This window comes from Peromyscus eremicus, chromosome 19 (assembly GCF_949786415.1).
Source record: "Peromyscus eremicus chromosome 19, PerEre_H2_v1, whole genome shotgun sequence".
NCBI classification, from domain to species: Eukaryota; Metazoa; Chordata; class Mammalia; order Rodentia; family Cricetidae; genus Peromyscus; species Peromyscus eremicus.
In genome coordinates, this window is record NC_081435.1 from 958049 (window position 1) to 974001 (window position 15953).

Below are 15953 nucleotides of genomic sequence, written 5' to 3' on the forward strand. Positions count from 1 at the left end.
GTAAGAGCCAGAGAGGATAGAGGACAACAAGAAAACAAGGCCCTCTAAAGGAAAAACATAAAACAGAACAAACAAACAAAAAACCATGAGTTGACTAAAGAGAATAGCACACTAGCTGGGTATGAAACAAGGCTCCTGGGGGCATTGTATCACAGTAGATGAATCCAGGATCTGGTTTTTAATGCTTCAAGACAGAAGCACATTTTTAATTAAATTTTTTCATTTATTTTATACACCAACCACAGTTTTCCCTCCCTCCTCTCTTCCTGTTCTGTCCCCCAACTTCCCGTCTATCTGTCCCCATCCACTCCCCATGAGAGTCAACAATGTATCATGTTGAGGTAGGACCAAGCTCCTCCCCCTGCATCAAGACTGGGTGAGGCATTCCTGCCTGGGGAATAGGTTCCAAAAAGCCAGTTCATGCACCTGGAATAAGTCCTGGTCCCACTGCCAGGGGCCCCACAAACAGACTAAGCCACACAACTGTCACCCACATGCAGAGGGCATAGTTCAGTCCCATGCAGGCTCCCCAAGTGTCAGTCTAGAGTCCATGAGCTCCCACTAGCTCAGGTCAGCTGTCCTTGGGTTTCCCTGTCATGATCTTGATGATCCCTTGCTCATATGATCCCTCCTCCCTCTCTTCAACTGAACTCCTGGAACTCAGCGCAGTGCTTGGCTGTGGATCTCTGCATCTGCTTCCATCAGTTACTGGACGAAGGCTCTCTGCTGACAATTAGGGTAGTCACCAATCTGATTATATGAGAAGGCCAGCTCAGGCACCCTCTCCACTATTGCTAGAAGTCTTAGATGGGGTCATCCTTGTGAATTCCTGGGAGTTTCCCTGGTACCAGGTTTCTCTCTAACCTCAAAATGCCCCCCTCTATCAAGATATCTCTTTCATTGCTCTCCCCCTCCATCCTACCCCAAACTCGACCAACCTGATCCCTCGTGTTCCCATCACCTTATCACTTCCCCTCTACCACCAACCTCCCACCCCCAGTTTACCCAGGAGATCTCATCTATTTCCCCTTCCCAGGGAAATCCATGCATCCCTCTTAGGGTCCTCTTTGTTACCTAGTTTCTCTGGGGCTGTGGATTGTAGCCTGATTATCCTTTGCTTTATATCTAATATCTACTGAGTGAGTATATACTGTGTTTGTCTTTCTGGGTCTAGGTTAACTCACTCAGGATGATATTTTCTAGTTCCATCCATTTGCCTGCAAATTTCATGGTGTCATTGTTTTTTACTGCTGAGTAGTACTCCATTGTGTAAATGTACCACATTTTCTTTATCCATTCTTTGGTTGAGGGGCATCTAGGTAGTTTCCAGGTTCTGGCTATTATGAATGATGCTGCTATGAGCATAGTTGAGCAAGTATCCTTGTGGTATGATTGAGATCCTTTGGTTATATGCCCAAGAGTGGTATAGCTGGGTCTTGAGGTAGATTGAGTCCCAATTTTCTGAGAAACTGCCATACTGATTTCCAAAGTGACTGTACAAGTTTGCACTTCCATCAGCAGTGGAGGAGTGTTCCCCTTACTCCACAATCTCTCCAACATAGGCTGTCGTTAGCGTGTTTGATTTTAGCCATTCTGAGAGGTGTAAAATGATATCTCAAAGTCATTTTGATTTGTATTTCCCTGATAGCTAAGAATGTTGAGCAATTCTTAAGTATATCTCTGCCATTTGAGATTCTTCTGTTGGGAATTCTCTGTTTAAATCTGTACACCATTTTTAATTGGATTATTTGGTATTTTGATGCCTAGTTTTTTGAATTCTTTATATATTTTAGAGATCAACCCTCTGTCAGATATGGGGTTGGTGAAGGTATTTTCCCATTCTATATGCTGCTGTTTTGTCTTTTGACAGTATCCTTTACCTTACAAAAGCTTTTTAGTTTCAGGAGGTCCCATTTATTAATTGTTTCTCTTAGTGTCTGTGCTACTGGTATTTTATTCAGGAAGTGGTCTCCTGTGCCAATGCATTCAATGCTATTTCCCACTTTGTCTTCTATCAGGTTCAATGTAACTGGATTTATGTTGACGTCTTTGATCCACTTGGACTTAAGTTTTGTGCATGGCGATAGATATGGATCTATTTGCAATCTTCTACATGTTGATATCCAGTTATGCCAGCATCATTTGCTGAAGATACTTTCTTTTTTCCATTGTATAGTTTTGGCTTCTTTATCAAAAATTAGGTGTTGATAAGTGTGTGGATTTATGTCAGGGTCTTCAATTTGATTCCATTGATCCACCTGTCTGTTTTTATAACAATACCATGCTGTTTTTATTACTATACCTCTATAGTAGAGCTTGAAGTCAGGGGTGGTGATACCTCTGGAAGTTCCTTTATTATACAGAATTGTTTTAGCTATCTGGGTTTTTTGTTTTTCCATATGAAGTTGAGTATTATTCTTTCAAGGTCTGTGAAGAATTGTGTTGGGATTTTGATGGGGATTGCATTGAATCTGTAGATTGCTTTTGGTAAGATTGCCATTTTTACTATGTTAATCCTACCAATCCATGAGCATGGGAGATCTTTCATTTTCTGATATTTTCTTCAGTTTCTTTCTTCAAAAACTTAAAACTCTTGTCATATCGGTCTTTCACTTGTTTGGTTAGAGTTATCCCAATATATATTATATTACCTGTGGCTATTGTAAAGGGTCTTGTTTCTCTGATTTCTTTCTTAGCCCATTTATCATTTGTATATAGGAGGGCTATTCAATATAATAATCAAAGTTCTAGCTAGAGCAATAAGGCAACAAAAGGAAACCAAGAGGATACAAATTGGAAAGGAAGAAGTCAAACTTTCACTATTTGTAGATGATATGATAGTATACATAAGTGAATCCAAAAATTCTACCAGGGAACTCCTACAGCTGATAAATACCTTCAGTAATATGGCTGGAAACAAGATTAACTCAAAAAACCATAGCCCTAGATAAAAATCTTAGTGCTTGAAACCTTGAGTACATTATCAAAGCTGGGCCATCAGAATAGCTGTCTGATTTGATGGGGAACAAATTGGCCAGTAGGCCAGCTTTCGAAAATCTCTTAATCATGCAGCACTGGTAGGAACCTGAGATGAGGGTAAGACTTCAGGTAGAACCAAATGGCCCATGCTGAAGGGTGATGAGCTGTTAATTGAGAAAATCACTCAGAATTGCCATAGCTAGATCTTAGGCAAGAAGAAAAGTCTATGAATGATTTTTTTCAGTTTCCCTTGTTGTCACCATTTTATCCATCTACCACGTAAACTTCCTATGTGCTTTGCCATAGTCTGCTCCACCACAGGTTAAAAATAAACGACAGCTGAGGAGTCTTCACTAGCTATGTACCATGCCACTTTCAAATTTTATGTGAGCTCCTCATGAGCCAGTAAACTGTACTGTTTACAAGATGAAAGTGAGTATTAGAATATGTCAACAGCAATACAAGTATAATGAGGCAAACTTCAGCAGAATGTATTTTGCTGTATGCCCATATTCAGCAAAATCTGCCTGATCTTGAATAAAAATGTCTAACTTTTAAACTGTCCAGTATATTTAGCTAGAGCTATTACCTAAGATGACAGACTATTTATTTCTAAAATAAATGAAAGAACATCATATCACAAGATATTCGAGAAAGAAAAAAGTTGGCATTTGGCTCTTGGCATTGAAAGACCAGCCTTCATTACATCAGCAACATGCCTACATGGCTGTCCTAGAACATTATTTTAGTGATTTGATGGGTTTTATGGTATGTTATCTGCCCTTAGACCTTGGAGATAATAAAATGAAAAATTAAAACTATATTGTTAAAACTTGACATTTACTTCATTCCAATAAATACATATCAAGTGTTTATTATGTTCTAAGAACCTTATCAGATGTTATGAGGCAGGATTCCAATACTGACTAACAACTCCCATGATTTAAAGCCACTCATAGAAGGGATTAAAAAACAATAAACCATGCTAGCTTTACTACAAGGTAGGCTAGATATATAAATAACAAGTTGCCCCCCAAAATAATGAAAAATATTAAAATGTCATAAGCACTAATAAAATCTTAATCATATCAGGAAATATGTTTTAAAAACATATTTTTGTTATGAAAGAAGAAATCAGTCTTTTGCAAAGATTCAGGCTTTGCAAAGGATTCCCCAGTGCCATGAGGAGACATAAGCAAGGAAGAGAGAAAAGGTCACTGACTGACTCACAGTAAACACAAGTGGCCAAATGTTATTTCAATATTCCCATGTGGGGGTGTAAGAGGTAATTGGACCATGAAATTCATTGTTAGCAGACTTAGGTGCAGTCCAGATAGTTTACTAGAAGAAAATGTTTTTCTATAAGGTGTCATATTGAAGATTTTCATACTGATCCATTATATGTGTAGATGTACCAATTATTACTGCTCCTGACACAGACTGAATAGAATAGGCTGTAAGAATTTCCTGTTGGCATTAGGGTATCATGGCGAACATTAGGTATATCTTGTTTTTCTGATAGATTAATATTCACCTCCCTATAGATAATTGGACTGCTGGCAGTCAAGGTTTCTTGGCCTGAAATGTGAATACTCCTAGTGCAGTGTTGGAGGAATGGATTAATTTACCACCTTTGTGGCTCTGTCTTGAGTTCCACCTGCCAAGCTTTGGCAGTTCTGGCTTGCTGTGGCTCATCCCCTGCAGATTTTCATGCAACATTTTCATTTGATTATTTGGATTCTAGTCACCAATCCTAGTGGATTATTTTGCCATTGAGGTGGCTGTGTCTTTGGTTACCTACATTATATACATGTGTCATCCTACACACACGTGTTATAATCAGGACAAGAATTCAAGAACAGATAAAGAAGCATTTTCTAACCTAAAGTCTTGAAATTTCCATGTTTCTTCTAAAAAACTTCATGGTTATAACTCTTGCATTTCAGTCAAGGAGACATTTTGAATTAATTTTCGTGTATGGTATGAGGTGAGATTCTAAGTTGATCTTTCTGTATGTGACTTTCTGGTTGCTCCAGACCATTTTATTTAAGGAAAGAATGGTTTATTTTGGCTCATGGCATAAGGGGTTTGGTCTGTGATTGATGGCCTCATGGTTAGACAGACTCTCACAGCAGCAGGAATGTGTAGGCAAAGAGATCTGTTTATTGCATGGCCAGTTAGGAAACAGAGTGTGGCCTACTTCCTCTACTCAAGTCTCTCTTCCCAAAGTTCCCATGCCTCCACCAAACAGTGCCAGCAACTGGGGAGCCAAAAGCCGTGAACCCGTGGGGGACATTTCAAATTCAAGTTCTAACATGCTGCCACTGGCCTCTCCTGACAAGAGGTTCATGGCCATCTCTTAATATAAAATGCTTTTTGTGCAGTTCAAAAGTCCCCATAAGCATCAATTCTAATGTTGTTCTGAAGTATAAGTCTAAAGTCCCTATTGTAATTCAAGCTGATCTGCCATGGGCCCCCTAAAATAAAAATAAATTACATACTTTTAATATTCAGTAGCACAGAGAGAACATTCCTATTCTAAAGGGGAAGAACAGGACCATAGAAAGAAGAAATGTGGCCAAAGAAAGACTTAAATACAGTGGGACAAACACTGAATCCGGCAGCTCCATGTCCGGCTCCAACAGGTTTGTGCAACCCTGCCCTATGGCGTTGGTGTTTGCAGACCATATGGCTTCTCTGGTGGACTAGGTCTACTTGTTGCTTTCAGCTTTTAGCAGATATTCTTTGTATTTGGCATTTCTAAAATTCTGTTGTCTCTATTGCAGCCAGGAATTTTTACTCTGATAGCTTTATATATCATCATCTCAGAAGATCCATGCAGGAGATCCAACACTGCTACCCAGTGCCCAGACCCACAGGCTTTTCTCTGGAATCTTAGTAGAAATTACTATGACCCCAGTAACCCTTGCATTCTTTATGCCTAAACAAACAGTACTATATGGATGACAAAGTTGCCACTAGCTTAAGTAGTAGGTAGCTGGACCCCTTGAATCATGGTAACAGTGGCCTCTGGGTACCTGGGCAACAAAACCCAGGAAAACACTTCCCTAGGAAGCTCTCTGGGAGCAGGGCATGCCGAAGCAATTTCTTCACAAATGAGTCTTTCAAATGAATTTGTAATTCTATACTTTGGTGGTAGGGTGTGTAGCTCTCCAGTCTTGCCCGGGCCTGCAGCCGCTCAGACCCAAATAAACACATAGATGCTTATATTAATTAAAACTGTTTAGCCTAATGGCTCAGGCTTCTTGCTAACTAGATCTTACACTTAAATTAACCCATAATTCTTATTTATGTTTAGCCACATGGCTTGGTACCTTTTCTCAGTTCTGCCTACACATCTTGCTTCCTCTGTGTCTGGCTGGCAAATCCTGACTCAGAATTCTCCTCTCTGCTTATCCCGTCTGTACTATACTTCCTGCCTGGCTACTGGCCAATCAGCGTTTTATTTATCAACCAAATCAGTGCAATACATAAACAGCATATAGAGAGACGTCCACAGCAAGGGTGTGGCTGATTCCTGAGATACACTTAAAGCACCTTCCTTATTTCTGTGGTATTAGATGCTTGGCATCTCTTTAATGGCACTAATCTCTTTTTAAAATACACATACTCACACACGCACATACACACACATACACATATACAAACACACTCACACACACACAAACACACACATGTACATATATACATATGCACACACATATGTGCATACTCACAAACATACATGTACATACACATATGCACATACACACACACACACACACACACACACACACTTTTCTTGTCTATAACTTTCAGTTTGTTCCTTTTCTTTCTAGACAACAGGCTTTCAAAAGCTCTTCTCTGCTTTTTGGTCTTAATTCTCATTGTAGGTCTGACTAAAAGCTGCCAGCAGTAACCATGCCATAGTATGAATGCTAATCCTTCTTGAAATTTCCTTGCCAAATTGAGAAGTCTGTCACCTTTAAACTCAGCCTTTCAGTTTTAAAATATGCAGAAAATGTAGACCAACTTTTTGCCAGAATGTAGTACATGTGACCTTTAGTAATTTCCAACAGAAACCTTCCTTCAACTTTAAACTTTATCAGCACAGTCTCTACTGCCCACATTTCAGTATCTGGTCCTCGGAGCTCCTACTACAGTTCCCTCTTCACCCACATCTCCAAATTTCTCATTTCACTTTTCTGCTTATTCCAATACCTGAAAGTTGTATGAAGTACAGGTTATTTAAATCTCATTTTTATTTAAATCTTATATTGGCCCTGGGAGAGTATTATTTTATTTGTATGTACCATTTTTCCAAATAAAAAGGATTTATTTATCCACTATTAGGCCAAAGATGAGCTACTTAAGGCCTGCCAAGACCAGTAATACAATGGCTTTAAAGAAAATTGTCAGAAGGGCTATTGTATGATTTTGTGGGATGGCTCAATTTTTGTCTCTATGGGTCATTTCTCTATAGAAAAATACTGTGATTATGTTGTATGATTTGGGATAAAAATGAATATGTTAAAATCATACATCAAAGCACTTTCTTAGTTGGGAATGTAACTCAGTCATATATCACTTGCCTTACATGTATGGGCCCCTGGATTTGATTTCCAACCCCACAATAAACTGAAACATTTTCTTCCATTTTTCCCTTCCGATTTTAAATAAATAACTGAAACATTCACATGAATACTCAGGGGTACTGTGTCTTTTGTGTTTAATGAAGTCATCCCTGTTATTAGAACTAGAGATATTGGCTATGAATGGGATTTTCCTCTCTGTGAGCCACTGTAGAAAAAAAGCACCAGAAGAAAAGTAAAAACAAAATCCATAAATTAGGAAGCAGCAGGAATATATAAAATTAATAGAGAGGGAAAAATGACACCTATGAATTAATAAGAAAAAGACAAATCAATACAATGATATGAGAAATTATATTAATGCGCACCTCATAAAACAAGAAACCTGAATAGTTAACAAACACATGGAAAGATAACTACGTAGTGCAGTAATTAAGAATACTACATTAAAAATAGGAGAAACTGCTGGGCATGGTGGCACACACTCTTAATCCCAGCACTTGGAAGGCAGAGGCAGGCAGATGTCTGAGTTCAAGACCAGTGTGGTCTACAAAACAAGTTCCAGGACAGCCAGAACTACATAGAGAAACCCTGTCTCAAAGAGGGAGGGGGGAGAAAAAAAGGAAAGAAAGAAAGAAAGAAAGAAAGAAAGAAAGAAAGAAAGAAAGAAAGAAAGAAAGAAAGAAAGAAAGAAAGAAAGAAAGAGGAAATAGGAGAAACCATTATACATCTATTAAATCTGAAGTATGCCAATAGTAAAATGTTGGCAAATTTTCAGACACCAGAAAAAAACATTATAGATAAAAGCTTAATTATGGGATTGGAGAGATGGCTCAGAAGTTAAGAATACTTACTAATCTTGCAGAGGATCCAGGTACAGTCCCCAGCACCTGGAGGCAGGTACCGGTTCCAGGGAGTCCGGTACCCTTGTCTGGTTTCTACAGACGCCTACATGCACATGGTGCACATACAGACAAGCTGGTACCACACAAGCAAAAGTTTCCAGTATTTAAAATATCTAAAATAAAAAATGTTAGTCAATGGTACCACTTTGCAAGTAACTTGTGAGTAGTAGAGTAGAACGTGCATTCTATAATCTAGCTATTCCCTGAAGAAATTCTTGCAAGAGATATGTATATGACTCTTCTTCACAAGTGTTCCTCACAAGTGACTAAACTGGAAGCAACCCAAGTGTTCATCAGCAATATAAAGGAGAAGATAACTGAAGGTATTTATGTAATGAAATACATGTGATACCAAGAGTGAAAAAACCACTTCCTATATCAGGCACCATTCGTGAGTCTCACAGATAAGATGAATGAACAAGAAAGTCATTCATAAAAGAATCTATCAATATTGTTTCATTAGAAAAATGACCGACCTAAACCATTCAGGGTCGCATGCAAGGCACAGTGAGTATAAGCAGAGGGAAGGAGATGGGATGGGGAAGGGGAGGAAGGAGGCTACTGCTGGCTGACAGTGGTTGTGTTAATCGGCTTTCCACTGTTAATTGCAATAACAAATACCTAAGATAAAGAAAGCAAAGGTTTCTTTTGGCTTATGACTTCAGAATTTACAGCCTATGGCCAGTGGACCACTGCTTGAGGCTTGTGATGAGACAGAACACCATCATGGGGAGTCCACGCTGCGGCACAGCGGCTCACCACACAGCAGCATGGAAGCCGCTGTGAGTACAGGGAGGCTGTTGCTGTCCTGTCACAAGGATGCTGTAGTCTGAACTTCCCAGGATGATGTTCTCTAAAATGTGCATTGGGCTGAGGAGGTAGCTCAATAGGTAAAAACATTTACTGAGCATGCGTGAAGACCGAGCTTTGCATCCCAGAGCCCGATGTAAAAGCCAGGTGGAGTAACACATATATCTGTAATCCTTATGCCCTGTGGAAAGATGAGAGGTAGAGACAAGAAAGGCCAGCTAGCCTTTGAACCTGTGGACAATGAGAGACCCTGACTCAAAACCAAATGGAAGATGAAGACTGACACCCAAGATTGTCCTGTGACTTCCATATGTGCATTATACTGTATGTGCAACCCCCCTCTCTTATACACCCATGGATTACACACACACACACATACACACACACACACACACACACACACACCATATACAAGCAATAAAAAATGTAAGGAGGCTACAGCAACCCTGAGCAGACCTGGATGTGTCCTTCCTGTACTTCTTTTTAAGGGGCTGGGAGTTCTAGACAGGGTTTCTCTCTGTAGCCCTGGCTGTCCTGGATCTTGCTCTGTAGACCAGACTGGCCTTGAACTGGCCTTGAGATCAGCCTGCCTCTGCCTCCCATGTGCTGGGATGTCTGTCTCCCTCCTGTACTTCTTGACCTCCTTGCTTTGCCTCCTCTACAGGGATCTGCTGGTGTCTTGAATGTCCAAGTGGGTCATGATATGCTTCGTTTGACTAAGGCCTCCTTACTCACAGACTCATGGCTTTGCTTCCAAACCCCTGCGCACTGGACTCCTCTGCCCCTCTTGGCAGCTGTCTAGAAAGCAGTTTCTATGAGAAAGCATCATTTGGCTGACCTGGAGAGAAGCCATGCTTCTCCCAACCTGCTTGAAATTTGTTCCTCTGTGTGCCAAATGTCCTTCCCTGCCCAGAGACCTTCCTTCAAGTATGGTTATACATTAGCTAGCATATCTGCCCACCCCTTACCAGATACTGAGACCATGTGGGCTCTTTCCTTTTTTTTTTTTTTGGCTGTAAACAACTTAAGGGTAGGATTTGTGTCTTTGTATTTTTTAACATTATATCTCAGAGTCAAGTACCTAGTATTTTGAAAATATTTAATAGTTCATACTGAAATGCTTACTTATTTTTATTGTATCATTTCAAAAGATGATCTGGATCAGTGGTTCTCAACCTGTGGGTCTCGACCCCTTTGAGTCCAATGACCCTTTCACAGTGGTCACATATCAGATATTGTGCATATCAGATATTTACATTATGATTCATAACAGTTGCAAAATTACAGTTATGAAGTAGCAATGAAAATAACTTTATGGTTGAGGGTCACCACATGAGGAATTGTATTAAAGGGTCACAGCATTAGGAAGGTTGAGAACTACTGGTCTAGATGAGCACAGACTGGTGTATACTAAAGAAAAAGTCAAAGTTTTTTCATGATAAAGTGAGATTTTGGTACATGTGTTTCTGTTTTTGAATTTTACCACATATTTCCGTAGTTTAAACATCTAGAACTTCTCAGAATTAAGCTAAATATATAGAAGATGTCTGCATTTTACTAATTTCCTCTAAATGTATAGAAGATGTCTGCATTTTACTGATTTCCTCTAAATATACAGAAGATGTCTGCGTTTTTCTGATTTCCTCTCAGCATCCTTCATATATGTCGAAGTAAAGGACAGTGAACAGCCTTGAGTGTTTCAGAGACAAGGTTTCTGGCTGGCCCGGTGCTCTCTGAGCAGGTTACTCTGGCTGACCAACAAGCTCCAGGAACCTGTCTGGCAAAGAGAAAACAGGAAGGAGGAGTTACAAAGCGGCACCAGGAAACTTGAGGATGGTAGACACACAAGTGTGGCTATTATTCTTTTCTCGTACAGTATATCCTGACGACAGTTCCCCCCCACCTACTCTCCCAGTTCCTCCCACCTTCCCTGCCACCTGGATCCACTTACTTTGTGTCTCTTATTAGAAAAGAGCAGGCCTCTAAGAGGTAACAACCAAATATAACCAAATAAGATATAATAAGCTAAAACAAAAACCATCAAGTCAAAGTTGGACAGGTCAAACCAACAAAGAAAAAAAGTCCAAGAGAAGGCACAGGAATCAGAGATCTACTTCTTCACATGCTCAGGAGTCCCATAAAAATACTAAACTGAAAGCTGTAATATATATGAGGAGGGCCTGTGCAGACCCTGTGCTGCTGCTCAGCCTCTGTGAGCTCATATGAGCCTTGCTAAGTTAATTGAGGGGGCTTGTTCTCCTGGGGTCCTCCATCCCCTCTGGCCCTTACACTCTTCCTGCCTCCTCTTCTGCTGGTTTTCTGAGATCTGAGGGGTGGGATTGGATGGAGACATACCATTTAGAGCTCTGTGTTCCAAGTTCTCTCTCTCTCTCTTTGTATAATGTCTGGCTGTGGATCTCTTATATTTCCATCTGCTGTTGGAGTAAGGTTTTGTGTTTACTGTTTTACCCATAGGTCCTAGCAAAGTTCTTAACCTGTGAGAAGAGCTAAAAAAAAATAATAATTGTTTAATAAGGAAATAGAGGCTGAGCAGTGGTGGCGCACACCTTTTATCCCAGCATTCCAGAGAGGCAGAAGCAGGTGGATCTCTGAGTTCAAGGCCAGCCTGATCTACAGAGTGAGTGCCAGGACAGCCAGGGCTACACAGAGAAACCCTGTCTTGGGGCGGGGAAAAGCAAATAGAGGCAGCAGTGGAATTGAGGGTGATAGGGACCAGAACTTGTCTCTTGAATTTGGGAATTAGATCATTGGTAACTTTACCAAAGCAGTTGTGTTTGGAATGGAATCTTAGCTTTTAAAATTACTGTGTGAAGTAGTGAGAGGGCTCCGCCTTGCCATCCAGCCTGACCAGGTGACAATCCCAAGGTCCTACAATGGAAGGAGACGACTCCTACTGTCCTCTAGCTCCACCACATGCGTGCTGTGGCAAGTGCCCATGTGTGTACACACACAAAATAGATAATACACAAATTAATATATGTCAGGAAATTAAAATCAGAGGCCAAGAGGTGGCTCAGCACATAATCGTCTTCCAGGAGACCAGAGTTCAGTTCCCAGCACTCACACCAGGCACTCACAACCACCTGTAACTCTAGTTTCAAGGAATCTGAATCCCTCTTCTGGCTTTCACCAGCATACACGTGATGCACAAACATACATGTAGGCATGCACACATACACATAAAATAAAAGTGAATAAATTTTTTTAAAAAATTAAAATCATTGTGTGTAACTCAATACTGAAATAAACTTTCACTTTATATATTGGACCCTCCCCCATTGATCACTAGTTAAGAAAATGTCCTACAGGCTTGCCTGTAGATGTAACCAACCATCTTATTAAATAAGAAACACAGAACCAATCAAAGAAGAAAGCCAAGAGGTCAGAGCTAAGAGCTAAAACCTTACCCTTCCTCCTGCAGTGGTCCTACCTCTCTGAAAGAGAGCTACTTCCTGTATTAAAGTCTTTATAAAGACTTTCGATTCTGCCTTCTCATTGGTTGTAAACCCAACCACATGACCACCTCGTCACTGCCTTTCTGTATAGACCTCCAGGTCTTCTATGGTTGGTATTGAGATTAAAGGCGTGTGTATCCAATGCTGACTGTATCCCTGAACACACAGAGATCTACCTAGCTCTGCCTACCAAGTGCTGGGATTAAAGGCGTGGGCCACCACCACCCGGCTTTCCTATGGCTTGCTAATAGCTCTGACCCCCGGGCAACTTTATTTATTAACATACAAATAACATTTTAGTACAAAATAAAATATCACCATACTTGCCCACAGCCTGATCTTTTTGTTTGTTTGTTTGTTTGTTTTTTGAGACAGAGTTTCTCTGTGTAGCTTTGTGCCTTTCCTGGGACTCACTCTGTAGGCCCAGGCTGGCCTCAAACTCACAGAAATCCATCTGGCTCTGTCTCCAGAGTGGCAGTTGTCACTGCCTTTGGAGCAAGCAAGGTGTATCAGTTCCAATACCAGTTGTCAACTTACATGTAAGCATTTTTATTTTTATTTATTAAAAACAATTTTTTTAATGTTTTGAAAATTTAACATTTTTAGGACTAGCTATTGTACTGGCTAGTTTTATGTAAACTTGACACAAGCTAGAGTCATCAGAGAGGAGAGAGCCTCAGTTGAGGAAATGCCTCTGCAAGATCAGGCTGTGGCCAGGCGGTGGTGGCACATGCCTTTAATCCCAACACTCTTATTTATTGTTTTTGCAACACAGGGTTTCTCTGTGTAGCTCTGGCTATCCTAGAACTTGCTCTGTAGACCAGGCTGGCCTCAAAATCAGAGATCCACCTGCTTCTGCCTCCCAAGTGCTGGGATTAAAGGTGTGCGCCACTACCAACTGGCTTAGCAGTTTTTCATATGCTTATTGACTGTGTGTTTTAAGAAATGCATATATAATTCATTTGGCCCCTTTTTAGTTGGGTGCTTATTTTTTTTATAGACTTATGAGGACTTTACATATTTGGGGCATAAATCTTTTGCAAAGGTTTTCTCCCATTCTGCAGATATTCTCTCTCTCTGTGTGTCTCTCTCTCTCTGTCTCTCTCTCTCTGTCTCTCTCTGTGTCTCTCTTGTCTCTCTGTGTCTCTCTCTGTCTCTGTCTCTCTCTCTGTCTCTCTGTCTCTCTATGTCTCTGTCTCTCTCTCTGTCTCTCTCTGTGTCTCTCTCTCTCTCTCTCTCTCTCTCTCTCTCTCTCTCTCTCTCTCTCTCTCTCTCCCTTCCTCTGCCTTCTCCAGGGTGCTGAGACTAAAGGTGTGCACCACCACACCCAGCCAGCTCTTTCACTCTATGATTATGTTCTTTGAAGCACAAAGTTTTTCTTCAGTTTCGATGGTTTCTTTTGTCACTTATGGTCTTGGCTCGTACCTAAGAAACCATTGCCTAATTCAAGGTCATAAGCATCGTTTCTGTTTTCTGAGACTGTTATAGCTTTAGCTATTACATGTAGCTATTATATATTTTTTGAGATAGGGTCTCACTATGCCACCCTAGTAGGCCTGGAACTCACAGAGATCCTACCATTACATTTAAATCCATTTTAAGTTCATTTTTATGTGTGGTGTGGCAGTTGAGGACCATTGTATAGGCTAACTAGTTATCCCCAAACTAATGGCTGAAAATAAATTGTTTTCTTATCCAGTGAATTTTCCTAACACATTCAGTTGATCATAAAAATCAAAGGGTTTATATGAAGACTTTAAATGGGATTTTTTTATCTGTGTGTATCCTGTGCCAATACCACATGTATAATGTTGTATGAGGTTCTGACACGGGAAAAGTAAGTTCTCTAGCATTGCTATTCTTTTTATGAGTTATTTTGGTTTCCTTGAGTCCCTTGTGTTTCCATGTGAATGTTAGGATTGGCTTGCCAATTTCTAGGAGGAAGCGGGTTGGAATATTGGTGCAGCTTTCAGGAAATCTTCAGAACACTTGGGCCATTTTATCATTACTGAGTCTTTTGGTCTGTGAGCACATGGTGTCTTCCCATTTACTAGTTTTTGGTTTTTGTTTTGTTTTTGTTTTTGTTTTTTGAGACAGAGTTTTTCTGTGTAACTGCCCTGGCTATCCTGGAACTCACTCTGTAGACCAGGCTGGCCTTGAATTCACAGAGATCACTTGTCTCTGCCTCTCAAGTGCTGGGATTAAAGCCGTGCACCACCACCACCCAGCTACTTAGTTTTCTTTAACATTTCATAGTATAAGCTTTTACTTCTTTTGTACAGTTTACTCATAGTTATAATTTTAACACTTTTCTAAACAGAATTTAATACTGAATGATCATACTAAATATAATCAACAAATTTAGATATTACATCATTTATAACAATTTGCTGTATTTCATTGTGTGCATGCTAACAAGTTCAGCTTTTTTACATGTGTGCTGGAGATCTGGACCCAGGTCTGAACCATTGTCCTGTGTAGATACTGGGCCATCCCTCTGCTCCCACACCCTTTTAAAATGGGATATTTTTGTTAATTCTCTGAGATTTTAGTATATACATATAATGCATTTGGATCATATTCGTCCTCCACCCTTCCACTTACCTCCCATTGGTACACTCGTTACCCTACTGGCTCCTCCCAACTTCACATCCTCTTTTTATTTTTTTCTTAATAACTCACTGAGTCCAATTTGCTCTGTCTATGTACTCGTGGCTGTCCTCCATATATGGTAGACCTACAGTGACCACACCCCTAAAGAAAACTAACTCTCCCTCCCCTAGCAGCTTTAGTTGCCTACAGTTCCTCAGCTGGAGGCAGGAGCTCATCGCTCCCCATCCCTGACGACTTTAGGCAGGTCTCTGTGGCTACAGCTGCCGTGAGTTCACGAGTCCTGCCGTGTCTAGAAGGCAGCCCTCATCCCTACCCCAGGCCTGCCCAGCCTCTCGAGCCTGTAGTCTTCCCATCCCTTCTTCCATGGTATTCCCTGAGCCTTGGGGAGAGAATGGGGAATAGCCATCCATTTTTGACCAGTTGTGAGTTTCTGTGTTAAGCACCGTCCACCGCACAAAGAGGACTGAGAGCTCCATGGATCTATGAGCAGAGATTCTATGATTCCATGTCCATCTACCCAGATGATAATAGCAGGTTCCCACTTAGGGCCTGTGAGCTCTCTAACCACGGCTCTTTGT

General features: G+C 40.6%; 1 protein-coding gene across 2 annotated transcripts in view; it reads left to right on the forward strand.

Annotated features, from left to right (window-relative positions):
- The window catches only part of Greb1l (GREB1 like retinoic acid receptor coactivator), a 129402-nt gene that overhangs the window by 34566 nt on the left and 78883 nt on the right, over positions 1–15953 (forward strand). The window lies entirely within an intron of this gene.